Here is a 13501-nt window from a genome sequence, read left to right on the forward strand (position 1 = left end):
AGAAAGTGCTCTGCCAGTTGCTGGAATGATCCAAATATTACCTTAGAGCCCTGATGACAGATACCATTTATTACAATGTACACCACAATTTGTCTCTTTTGCTGCTGGAACAATCTCTTAAACTTGTTGAATGAGGCCCCCACACATAGACACTGAGTGCATCTGCGTTTCTACTCCTTACTGCCATTTCCTTAAGGAGTAGTAGTATTCAAAATATCTTTGAACTGCTTGTAGTGTGTTTAAAATTAGTTGTGACTTTTGATGTTTGGCTCGCTGCAGGGTATGTGATGCCAGTGACTGAGGTAACACCAATGGCGAGCCGGCTTTCCCTACTTCACTGTCAGGTGCTTTGTTCGTAAAGAGCGACTGTCACAACACCATGGATAGACAGTACCACATGGTGTCAAGCATTAGATGCAAATCTGCATTCATCAGCTATTATTGTATTTTTGGCACTGAAGTGTTTTGCGGTATCAGGTATTGTGAACATGTGTTTTGTGTTGAAGTTGCATTAATAACAACAGTGCAGCATATCTGAACATGAGATTCACATTAAAATTTGTCATACAAGAACACATTCACTGGCTGTGGAGGTAAACATTCCTCTGAATTCAACAACAGTAATGGACAATGCTCTTATCACTCTCCAACAATGCAGTGGAGGAACATGGATATTTTGTTATGGGTAGAAAGAAATGTTCAGTTGGATGAAATTCAACATAGCATGCATAAGGCAGAGTTAATGGAACTTGTAGTGCTGTACAAGCCAAACACCCATGCTACCAGGTCAATAAACTAGCTAATGCTAAAGGAAATAATTTCATCATCCTATCTCTTTATCATGCTCATTTAAATCCAACTAAGAATCTGTGGGTCTAGATGAAAAGTAATGTGGCAAAAAACACTAAGAAATGTACATTCAGTGAGGTTGAAATGCTGACAAAAGAAGCTGTTGCAAATTTTACACCACATGACTGCTATCAAGTTGTTAGCCACACCAAGAAGCTAGTTGAGGAGAGGGTTCATGAAGGACTGTGACAAGTATTGAGTAATGCCTAACTTTTCTTGTTGCCATGTTAAGATCTGCTTATTTTGCCAAAACACAACAGAGTGTCACTAACATTATAATGCAGTTGAAAAAGAAATTATGACAGAGTACTGAAACAGTATAATATTAAACAAGCAACTAAGGGTAGAACAGGTAAATAGTTTATGAAAAACCCCATTCTCAGTATAAAAATCAATGTATAATTTCTTCACTTACATAGCTGCAAAACTCACAACAATTCTCATTTCACCAGCTATCAATGGTTCATAAAAATTGAATTATTTCAATGAAAAAAAAAATGCAGTTACTTGAATACCATGGTAGATATGGAATTTTAAATATTAAACTATGGAAAATCCAGGATGGAATGCAACAATACCAGAGAAGGAAAGTTGCTACTCACTATATAGTGGAGATGTTGAGTCGTGATAGCACAACAAAAAGATTCACACAATTAAATCTTTCGGTCATTAAGGCCTTTCTCAGCAGTAGGCACACATACAAACACACACACACTCACATAAACGCAACTTGCACACACGTCTGCAGTCTCAGCGACCTGAGACCACACTGCAAACAGCACCACAAGTGCATGATGGGAGTGGCAACTGGGTGGGGGGTAAGGAGGAGGCTGGAGTGGGGAGAGGAAGGGATAGTATCGTGGGAGTGGCAGATAGTCATGTGTTGCAGTTAAGATGGAGGGCAGGAGAGAAGGTGCAGAGGGGGGAGGGGGTAAGTAGCAGACAGGAGAGAAATAAAAGGAATTAAAAGACTGGATGTGGCTGTGAAATGACAGCTGTGCAGTGCTGGAATGGGAACAGGACAGTGACTAAGGAAGGTTGAGGCCAGGAGGGTTACTGGAACGAAGGATGTATTGCAGGAAAAGTTCTTACCTGCGCAATTCAGAAAAGCTGGCATTGGTGGGAAGGATTCACATGGCACAGACTGAGAAGCACTCATTAAGATGAGGGATATCATGTTTGGCAGTGTGTTCATCAACAGGGGGGTCCACTTGTTTCTTGGCCACAGTTTGTCGGTGGTCGTTCATGCGGACACACAGCTTGTTGGTTGTCATGCCTACATAGAATGCAGCACAGAGGTTGCAGCTTAGCTTGTAAATCACATGTTGGTTTCACAGGCAGCCCTGCCTTTGATGGTATAGGTGTTTTTAGTGACTGGACTGGAGTAGGTGGTGGTAGGAGGATGTATGGGACAGGTCTTGCATCTAGGTCTATTACAGGGGTATGACCCATGAGGTAAGGGATTGGGTGCAGGGGTTGTGTAAGGATGGCTGAGTATATTGGTGGATGGCGGAATACCACAGTAGGAGGGGTGGGAAGGATAGTAGGCAGGACATTTTTCATTTCAGGGCATGACGAGAAGTAATCGAAACCCTGGTGGAGAATGTAATTCAGTTGCTCCAGTCCCGTATGGTACTGAGTTATGAGGGGAATACTCCTCTGTGGCCGGACTGTGGGACTTTGGGAGGTGGTGGGAGACAGGAAAGATAAGGCACAGGAGATTTGTTTTTGTACAAGGATGGGAGGATAATTACGGTCAGTGAAGGTTTTAGTGAGACCCTTGGTATATTTTGAGGGGAACTGCTCATGATTGCAGATGCGACAATCACAGGTGGCTAGGCTGTACAGAAGGGACTTCTTGGTATGGAATGAATGGCAGCTGTCGAAGTGGAGGTATTGTTGGTGGTTAGTAGGTTTGATATGGACGGAAGTACTGATGTAGCCATCTCTGAGGTAAAGGTTAACATCTAGTAAGGTGGCTTGCTGGGTTGAGTAGGACCAGGTGAAGGAAATGGGGGAGAAGTTGTTGAGGTTCTGGAGGAATGTGAATAAGGTGTCCTCACCTTCAATTCAGATAGAAAAGATGTCATCAATGAATATGAACCAGGTGAGGGGTTTAGGATTCTGGGTTTTTAGGAAGGACTCCTCTAAATGGCCCATGAATAGGTTAGAATAGGATGGTACCATGCGGGTTCCAATAGCCGTACTGCAGATTTGTTTGTAGGTGATGCCTTCAGAGGAGAAGTAATTGTGGGTGAGGACATAGTTGGTCATGGAGGCTGGGAAGGAGGTTGTTGGTTTGGAATCCATAGGGTGTCTGGAAAGGTAGTGTTCGACAGCAGTAAAGTCATCGGCATTAGGAATGTTAGTGTACAGGGAGGTCGCATCAATAGTGATGAGCAGGGCACCATGTGGTAAAGGGACAGGAACTGTGGAGAGTCAGTCAAGGAAATGGTTGGTATCTTTTATATAGGAGGATAGGTTCTGGGTAATAGACTGAAGGTGTTGGGTCTAAGAGAGCAGAGATTCTCTCAGTGTGGGCACAGTAACCAGCCACAATGGGGCGTCCTGGGTGGTTGGGTTTATGGACTTTTAGGAAGCATGTGGAAGGTGGGAGTGTGGGGAGTGGTAGGTCCATGTAGAGAGATGGACTCTGGGGAGAGGTTCTAGGACGGGCCTAAGGATTTGAGTAGTGACTGGAGAAATTCTGGAAAGTTAACAGGATGTGGTTTGGAGGCAGTGGGGGTGGATCACAGTTGGATGGAGGAGAGAACTGAGTTAGGCAAGGTTCAATATTGGTCTTTGGTTGAGTCTGATTGGTCGGGTTGGTAGCGAAAAAGTGTTTCCACTGTAGGGACCGGAAGAAGGAGAGAAGGTCTTTAACAAGGCCTGCATGTTTGAATTTGAGAGTGGGGCAAAATGTGAGGCCTTTGGAAAGGCCTGATATTTCTGTGGGCCTAAGGGTTCTGGAGGAAAGGTTCATAACTGTGTTGTGGGTCTGTTTAGGTTCTGGGTTCTGTGTGGTGGTGGGAGGGAGTTTTGGAGGGTGCGGTAATTGTAGTAGGTCTGCGGGACAGGATTTGTCAGCCATGAGGGGGTGTGGGGGAGGTTTGGAGGTGGTTTTAGAAGGGGTGGACAGTGGCACACCAAGGTGGGAGCAGGAAGTGAGAAGGATGGGGAGCTTTTTGAGGTGGTGTTGTGCATGGTGCCCAAGTTCCTGCAGGGCAAGAGTTTCAATGTGTGTTATGGTTTCCAGGAATTTGGGATTGCATAGCAGGAGAATTTTGAGGATCGAGAGAAGGTACTGCACAGAGGATTGGGCTTGGTTGACACGGTTTTGCAGGACTACGTTGGTGAGGGCTAAGGATTGGCCTAATCTGAACACGTGGAGGTCACTGTAGAAGGAGGGGTGGCAACCAGAGATGGGTAATTTGATGGTAAGGCCATTAGGGGGGATTTAATGAGCCAAGCAACAACACAGGAACAGTATGTGGGACTGGTATCTGGCTAGGGATAAGGAAACTTTTCTGTATTAACGCAGGTGGAAGGAGCAAGGATCCACGGTGGTGCAAAAAATTACATAAGAAAGTAGAATTACATCCGAAAAATTACGCAAAAATACGCCCAAATACATGTGTAAAGTACGGAAAGCACGAAATGGACGCACAAGGGGGGGGGGGGGAGAGGGGGGGGGGGGAATGAGATGTAATCTGAGGAAGATGACAATAATGGAATGTGAAAACTCACTAAAATGTGCAAGAAGTCACAAGAGTGAAAGTAGAGAATAACTAATCAATAATAAATATATATTTCTGTGGGTAGCAGGTTTATGGGTGGATAAGCATAAGGCAGACAGCAGATGTGACTGGACAAGGAGGATTTAGTGGGTGCGATCAGGCATAGAATGGTGAAAGTGTTTGGGGTGGGGAGAGGTTCGTAGTTAGAGATGTAAGATCATGTTGCACTGGAAAAGTGTGGGAGATAACATGCAAAAATCTGGGAACTGAAACAGGGAGCGTTATCAGTTTGATGGTATAGGCTTCATTATATCAGCGGGAGTAATGTGGGACCTAAGATGCTGCACTAGCAATCAGCGTGGTCTTGAGGCCATCTGTTGCACATGGTCGAGACGGTTGATACAGTGTGGCAGTGCGGTTTGTATGGCAACAAGAGAAACACAGGAAAGGAAAGAAAGAAGGGTGGACATTGAGTATAGTGGATGAAAAAGAAAGTAGTTACAAAGGAAAGCAGCATAGGGTTAGGATCAAGGAAAAGCTGTCAGGCAAAAATCAAACAATGGAAATTCCAGGATGGAATGTAACAATACTAAAGAAGGAAGGTTGCTACTCTCTATATAGTGGAGATACTGAGTCGCGATAGGCACAACAAAAAGATTCACACAATTAAAGCTTTCGGCCATTATGGCTATTAAGGCCGAAAGCTTTAACTGTATGAATTTATTTATTTATTTATTTTTTGCCTATCATAACTCAGCATCTCCAGTATATGGTGAGAAGCAATTTTCCTTCTCTGGTATAGTTTTAAATATTAATCATATGCTGTCATTCACCAAAATTGTGTTTCAATATCTCAGACCATTTATCAGATACAAGGGATTTATGAATACTTCATTCTGCCTCCTTCAGAGGCTTTCATATAATGCAACATGTTATCTACATCTCATATGCAGCAACATATGACGTAACATATACCAAATGCAGATTCATAGCGACCCATATTTTGCACTTGCAGTAGTTTACCTAATACCAAAATATCACAATAACTGTGACCATTAGTGATATTATGGGCAGTTCATCATGAAGCTGACAAAATAAGCTATGGGGTGTGAGAATCAGATTATTATTGAATAATTTCTTTAAAATAATTTGAGGAAGATCACAGATTGGCCAGCTCATGCAGCTTGCTTTTCACACAGTCAAAAAAGCTTGACAGATTCTGCACCAAGTAGGCCTGGCATCATCATCACCTGCTGATACACTCAGCACATTAGGTTTCCAAACAAGTGAAGTGAGTCTCAGTGGCTCAATTTCAGTTTTGATGGAAGACAGTATCTCAAACTTGTTGGTTATAGGAATTGTTATAACAGCCTATGTTCTCCCAGGTCCCTGCCTCCCTTGATTGGGACACCTGCCCTACCATTGCTTTCCTGATCCCCGTGTGTAGGAAGAACATGAAGAATGATTTCTTAGATGACTATGTGCACACTGTAATAAGGCTAATCCTGTATTCACAGTCATGACGAAAGCAATACTAGGGGTTTCCAGTAGATTCCTGGATTCCTCACTTAGTTGTGGTTCTTGAAACTTTATCAGTCAATCAATATCCTTCTTCAAGGACCTGCTAATTCAGGTATTTCAGCATCTCTGTGACATTCTCCTGTGGTTCGAACAAACTTGTGAATATTTGTACTGCTCTTCCTTGTACAGTTCAATATCATCTATAATTCATATCTGCTGTGGGTCACACACACTTCAGTAGTATTCTGGGATGGGTTGCACAATATTTCATAAGCAATACACTGTGTAGCCCAATTGTATTTTTCCCAGTATCCTGACTATTAGCCAAACATCTGTCACCGACTTTACCTGTGACTGAGCCTAAGTGATATATCTCTACAAATTTATACAAACAAGTATTTGTATCAGATGACTGATTCCACTTGTAACTCATTATTACTGCAGTCATGGATAGTAGTGTAACTGTTTGGAGTCTGGATAGTACATTAGGTGACAGTATTGGGTTGTCAAGCTCACGATCAGGCCAGACTATCAGACCTTAGGCATGAGAGATAAGTGGCTTGGTGTGAGACATCCTGCTCTGTACCCAAACTCGCTAATAAAACATAATAAACAAGCATTTATTGTTCCAAAATGCATTTTGTCTTCATTCACACCTGCCGGCAGGCAGCAAGGTGCTATCTGTGCCACAGTATGCTGACACATAAACATGCACTGAACTGTCTGAGCCATTGCAATTGTTGGGGTGTGTACTCAGCAACCTGTGATGTAATAGCATGTTAGCCATAGCATTGCTGGTATTGTCTGCACTGCCTCTGGTTTTAGGAGCATAGGGTTACAAGAGCATGCTCATTGACATCGTAGACTGCACCCTGGTAAGTACCCACTGGCCCTGCACAGAGTGTATGGCACCAGACTGGGTTGCTCTGCAGCCTCCAGCAGGAGTCAGGTCCACAGCATCAGAGCATGTCTGCAGGAACAGAAGGTGGGTAGTGGCTGTGGCATGTCATTGTGCAATGATGATTATTGAGTGCTCCCTGATCTACCAGTTAGGCCTCTATAAGGCCTGATGGCAAATGTCACCCACAGCTTCCCATTAGTCTTGACTTGAATGGCAGCACTGTGGCTTGCAGTGGCAAAGCCCACCTGGTAAGACTCGCTGTTCCATCAGACATTAAAGATGGTCTTAACAGTTACAGGATGTAACGACACACATCCTACCCACAAGTTTGTCAACTGTGAACTGAGTACAAGTAGATCAAGCCATTGGACAGGTGTAATATTTATAAAGGAGCTACCTCGAGTGTGTTGCTAACGCTTGGTGATGATGACTTCACTTCACCAGCTTTTCATGACAGGTCAGATTTCTGGATGCTTCAGCTGTAGCTGAAAGGCATCTTAACTTCATCTGTCAGAAAAAGTGGAGGACATATTTTGCAGCATTGGTGCTCTGAATAACCATTCTTACATCTGACTTATGGCTTGTTACTTGATTCTGCATGGTCAACACAGTGACAGCATCTTCCTCTCTCTGTGATGCCATTCTGTTTTACTGGCACTTTGGATACTCAGCTCTTACAGTGTGTATGAATTACCTCTATCTTGTGATGACTTTACATGCACCATCAGCAGTCCTTCCTTGTTGGCATTCTGCCCAACAGGTGCATATTGCTCTGCTTTCCTCACCTCTTATATTAACAGGGGAAGACTTCTAAAATTCTACTTGAACATGAGCCTATTATTATGGGACACTTCATTCCTTCATCCTTCAATAATTTTTCCTCATTTAGTTAGTAACACATTGCTCTTATGCACACTTAATTATTCTTTATTCATATTGGTATTCCAGCTAAAGGGTGTCTAATAAACTGGTGACTCTGAAAGATATACTGGTTTCATCTAATTTAGAAGGTCACATAAATCACATTAAAACCACTAAATTACTGGAAACTGTGACACTTATAGTCATGATACCATTATGCTGTCTACTACAATACTGATGGAAATACTGAAGCATTTGCTCCACTGAGATTCAGCCCTTCTGCGACACTACTAATTCTTCTAGTGAGCACAGGAGATCCGTGTTCAAGGTAACATTCAGGAAGGATAATTCTAAATCCCCCACCCCCTCACCCCCATGAGCCATGGACCTTGCCATTGGTGGGGAGGCTTGTGTGCCTCAGTGGTACAGATAACCGTACTGTAGGTGCAACCACAACAGAGGGGTATCTGTTGAGAGGCCAGACAAACGTGTGGTTCCTGAAGAGGGGCAGCAGCCTTTTCAGTAGTTGCAGGGGCAACAGTCTGGATGATTGACTGATCTGGCCTTGTAACACTAACCAAAACAGCCTTGCTGTGCTGGTACTGTGAACAGCTGAAAGCAAGGGGAAACTACGGCCCTAATTTTTCCTGAGGGCATGCAGCTTTACTGTATGATTAAATGATGATGGCGTCCTCTTGGGTAAAATATTCCGGAGATAAAATAGTCCCCCATTCAGATCTCCGGGCAAGGACTAATCAAGAGGACATCGTTATCAGGAGAAAGAAAACTGGTGTTCTACAGATCGGAGTGTGGAATGTCAGCTTCCTTAATCGGGCAGGTAGGTTAGAAAATTAAAAAAGGGAAATGGATAGGTTAAAGTTAGATATAGTGGAAACTAGTGAAGTTTGGTGGCAGGAGGAACAAGACTTCTGGTCAGGTGAATACAGGGTTATAAATACAAAATAAAATAGGGGTAATGCAGGAGTAGGATTAATAATGAATAGGAAAACAGGAATGTGGGTAAGCTACTACAAACAGCATAGTGAACGAATTATTGTGGCCAATATAGATACAAAGCCCACCCCTACCACAGTAGTACAAGTTTATATGCCAACTAGCTCCGCAGATGACGAAAAGATTGATGAAATGTTTGATGAGGTAAAAGAAATTATTCAGATAGTGAAGGAAGACAATAATTTAATAATTATGGGTGACTGGAACTCGATAGTAGGAAAAGGAAGAGAAGGAAATGTAGTAGGTGAATACGGAATGGGGCTAAGGAATGAAAGAGGAAGCCGCCTGGTAGAATTTTGCACAGAGCATAACTTAATCATAGCTAACACTTGGTTTAAGAATCATGAAAGAAGGTTGTATACATGGAAGAACCCTGGAGATACTAAAAGGTATCAGATAGATTATATAATAGTAAGATAGAGATTCAGGAACCAGGTTTTAAATTGTAAGACATTTCCAGGGGCAGACGTGGACTCTGACCACAATCTATTGGTTATGAACTTTAGATTAAAACTGAAGAAACTGCAAAAAGGTGGGAATTTCAAGGAGATGGGACCAAGATAAACTGAAAGAACCAGAGGTTGTAGAGACCTTCATGGAGAGCATTAGGGAACTATTGACAAGAATGGGGGAAAGAAATACAGTAGAAGAAGAATGGGCAGCTTTGAGAAATGAAACAGTGAAGGTAGCAGAGGATCAAGTAGGTAAAAAGATGAGGGCTAATAGAAATACTTTGGTAACAGAAGAGATATTGAATTTAATTGATGAAAGGCGAAAATATAAAAATGCAGTAAATGAAGCAGGCAAAAAGGAATACAAACGTCTCAAAAATGAGATCGACAGGAAGTGCAAAATAGCTAATCAGGGATGGCTAGAGGACAAATGTAAGGATGTAGAGGTGCGTATCACTAGGGGTAAGATAGATACTGCCTACAGGAAAATTAAAGAGGCCTTTGGAGAAAAGAGACCACTTGCATGAATATCAAGAGCTTAGATGGAAGCGCAGTTCTAAGCAAAGAAGGGAAAGCAGAAAGGTGGAAAGAGTACATAGAGGGTCTATACAAGGGCAATGTTCTTGAGGACAATATTATAGAAATGGAAGAGAATGTAGACGAAGATGAAATAGGAGATATGATACTGCAGAGCACTGAAAGACCTAAGTCAAAACAAGGCCCTGGGAGTAGACAACATTCCATTAGAACTATTGACAGCCTTGGGAGAGCCAGGCCTAACACAACTCTACCATCTAGTGAGCAAGATGTATGAGACAGGCAAAATACCCTCAGACTTCGAGGAGAATATAATAATCCCAATCCCAAAGAAATCAGGTGTTGATATGTGAAAATTACTGAACTATCAGTTTAATAAACCATGGCTGCAAATTACTAACACAAATTCTCTACAGATGAATGGAAAAAGTAGTAGAAGCCGACCTCGGGGATGATCAGTTTGGATTCCATAGAAATGTTGGAACATGTGAGGCAGTACTGATCCTACGACTTATCTTATAAAATAGATTAAGGAAAGGCAAACCTACATATCTAGCATTTGTAGACTTAGAGAAAGCTTTTGGCAATGTTGACTGGAATACTCTCTTTCAAATTCTGAAGGTGGCAGGGGTAAAATACAGGGAGCAAAAGGCTATTTACAATTTGTTCAGAAACCAAATGGCAGTTATAAGTGTCGAGGGACATGAAAGGGAAGCAGTGATTGGGCAGGGAATGAGACAGGGTTGTAGCCCATCCCTGATGTTATTCAATCTGTATATTGAGCAAGCAGTAAAGGAAACAAAAGAAAAATTCAGAGTAGGAATTAAAATCCATGGAGAAGAAATAAAAACTTTGGGGTTTGCCGATGACATTGTAATTCTGTCAGAGACAGCAAAGGACCTGGAAGAGCAACTGAACAGAATGGACAGTGTCTTGAAAGGAGGATATAAGATGAACATCAACAAAAGCAAAACGAGGATAATGAAATGTAGCTGAATTATGTCGGGTGATGCTGAGAGAATTAGATTAGGAAATGAGATGCTTAAAGTAGTGAATGAGTTTTGCTATTTGGGGAGCAAAACATCTGATGATGGTCAAAGTAGAGAGGATATAAAATGTAGACTGACAATGGCAAGGAAAGCGTTTCTGAAGAAGAGAAATTTATTAACATCGAGTATAGATTTAAGTGTCAGGAAGTCGTTTCTGAAAGTATTTTATGGAGTGTAGCCATGTATGGAAGTGAAACATGGATGATAAATAGTTTAGACAAAAAGAGAATAGAAGCTTTTGAAATGTGGTGCTACAGAAGAATGCTGAAGATTAGATGGGTAGATCACATAACTAATGATGAGGTATTGAATAGAATGGAGAGAAGAGAAATTTGTGGCACAACGTGACTAGAAGAAGGGATGGGTTGGTAGGGCATATTCTGAGGTATCAAGGGATCACAATTTAGTATTGGAGGGCAGTGTGGAGGGTAAAAATCATAGAGGGAGACCAAGAGGTGAATACACTAAACAGATTCAGAAGGATGTAAGTTGCAGTAGGTACTGGGAGATGAAGAAGCTTGCACAGGATAGAGCAGTGTGGAGAGGCATCAAACCAGTCTCTGGACTGAAGACTACAACAACAACAATTCTAAATTGACAAAACTTACGGTTGTTTTCTGGACCAATACAAAACTGACTGTTTCAGTTTAATAATAGTCATACCATTGACTGTAGCCAGGAGATGGAATGTTTTGCACACTGTTACAGGTTGTACCCTTAATTTGTATCCTGCTGTCCTGCAATTCCATCCCAATCATGTCCTTTGGTTATCCTTGCTCATAACAGTTTACTATTATTATATCTGGAGTAAAAGCTGAATAGATCCAGTGCATACCCACATTCTGGAAATAAGGGTTTAGCAACAGCATTTCTTTTTTACATTCAACTGCTTCCATCTCCTTATGTGCCTTTTCCCCAATCTGAACTTTTCTAGTTGGACAGATCATAATGCTCTCTCTGTGACACTCTTGTAGTTCCTATATTGGCATTAGCAAAGGGTTCTGTTGTCATTGCAGTATTAATAATACTTATTGGGCCTTCATTTGTACCTATTTCCATCTAGTTCCCCATCTCAATAGGTATGGATGAACTGTGCAGCTGTGATAATGTGCAGCCATGTTTACTATCGAGAACTGCACCAACACATTCAATCTTGCTCCATCGAGGCTGATTTCAACTGCTGATGTATGGTGAAACAGTGACAGGCTACACAATTCCTCTACACATTGCAATTCCACAGTGAATTCTCCTCATGCCTTCCAAAGCCCAGATAAGAACAACTGAAGGTAATAATATAGAGCTTAGTTGTCCATGCACAGTGTGATGGACTGACTCCTGCAATGCAGATACTTACATTTCTGCTTCATTCACACAATCTGCTAGCATGCACAGTTATCTCACCACAATCATTCTACCATTCAGTTAATTCAGCAGGTCTCCACTTTATTCAAATTGTTCTTTACTGCTCATACTGTATGCCATGTATATTGCGCCAACTCTGTGGTTAATTCTCATACTACTTTGGTGTTATTTAGACACTGTACTCTAAGTTTGTGAAGTTTGTGGTTTGCCACAGTTGTTTTAATATTGTCCACTACACTGCTTCAGGAGCCTGATCTAATTTCTGTTTAGTTTGATGTCTTCATCAGTTTATCAATAATTATTGAATGTTAATGTTTTGTATTTTCATGTTTATTTACATTGTATTACACACTCTGTCATATGCAAAACAGAGAATTTCAAATGGGTTTAAATTGTTACCATTACTCCCGCCTATAGTTAAGAGGTCAGATTGACCACACCACAGCGTTAGTGTCCCATGTTTGCCACTATGTTAGTTAAAGATTAAGGCACAAGCAGCCGCTTGGGATGCTAAGCTGATAGGGGCACTAGAGGCACCCCTGACACTAAGTTAGTTCACAGGATAAATCATAATCAGTAGCAAAAATAACCCATTTCCACACTAATAGATTTCAGTTTATTTTTAAAGGCCTTACCAATAGCTCAAGGAATAGCAACTAAGTTAAGAGGGAAGGAGGAAAATGGGGGGTGGGGGGACAATTTGTCACTTGTATGAAAAAATGTTCTCTTATGTGCATCACTCAGCATCAAATGGCGTTCTTTGTTTTATGTTCCAGCATACCTGTCATCTCTCCAATCCACACTGATGACACCAGAAACAACATTCCAGGCCTTCAGGAGCATCATTGCACATTTCAGTGGAGTCTTATTTTTTTTTTTATTTCTGACATGAAATGCAATTTATAACTGACAAGGAAAAAATACAAGATAAAGTTAAAAAGAAGTTCATCATGTAGTCATTATGCTATAAGACAGAAGGAAGGCAAATAAAACATTGTGACAGAATGATAACAGACTATTATTTTTTACTCAATTGTGCTTGCTATATATGTACAAATGTAGCCCCTAGTACCTAAAATTTGCCTGCTGAACAGTAAGATTGTATTAAAACAAAATGGTAATTACGGTCAACGTTCTACTATTTAGTGCCCTGAGAGCACCAGTGGAGAGAATCTGTGTGTACTAATGACACTGAAAACTGGTAAACATTAGTAGTTT

General features: G+C 41.5%; 1 protein-coding gene across 1 annotated transcript in view; it reads left to right on the top strand.

Moving 5' to 3' along the window:
• The window catches only part of LOC126284000 (uncharacterized), a 30716-nt gene extending 17422 nt beyond the window's left edge, over positions 1-13294 (top strand). The window contains exon 4 of the mRNA XM_049982541.1: positions 13060-13294. The gene's annotated coding sequence lies outside the window, so the exon portion shown is untranslated. The remainder of the gene's footprint in view (positions 1-13059) is intronic.
• The last annotated feature ends 207 nt before the right edge of the window (positions 13295-13501 follow it).

This window comes from Schistocerca gregaria, chromosome 8 (genome assembly GCF_023897955.1).
Source record: "Schistocerca gregaria isolate iqSchGreg1 chromosome 8, iqSchGreg1.2, whole genome shotgun sequence".
Classification (NCBI taxonomy): Eukaryota; Metazoa; Arthropoda; class Insecta; order Orthoptera; family Acrididae; genus Schistocerca; species Schistocerca gregaria.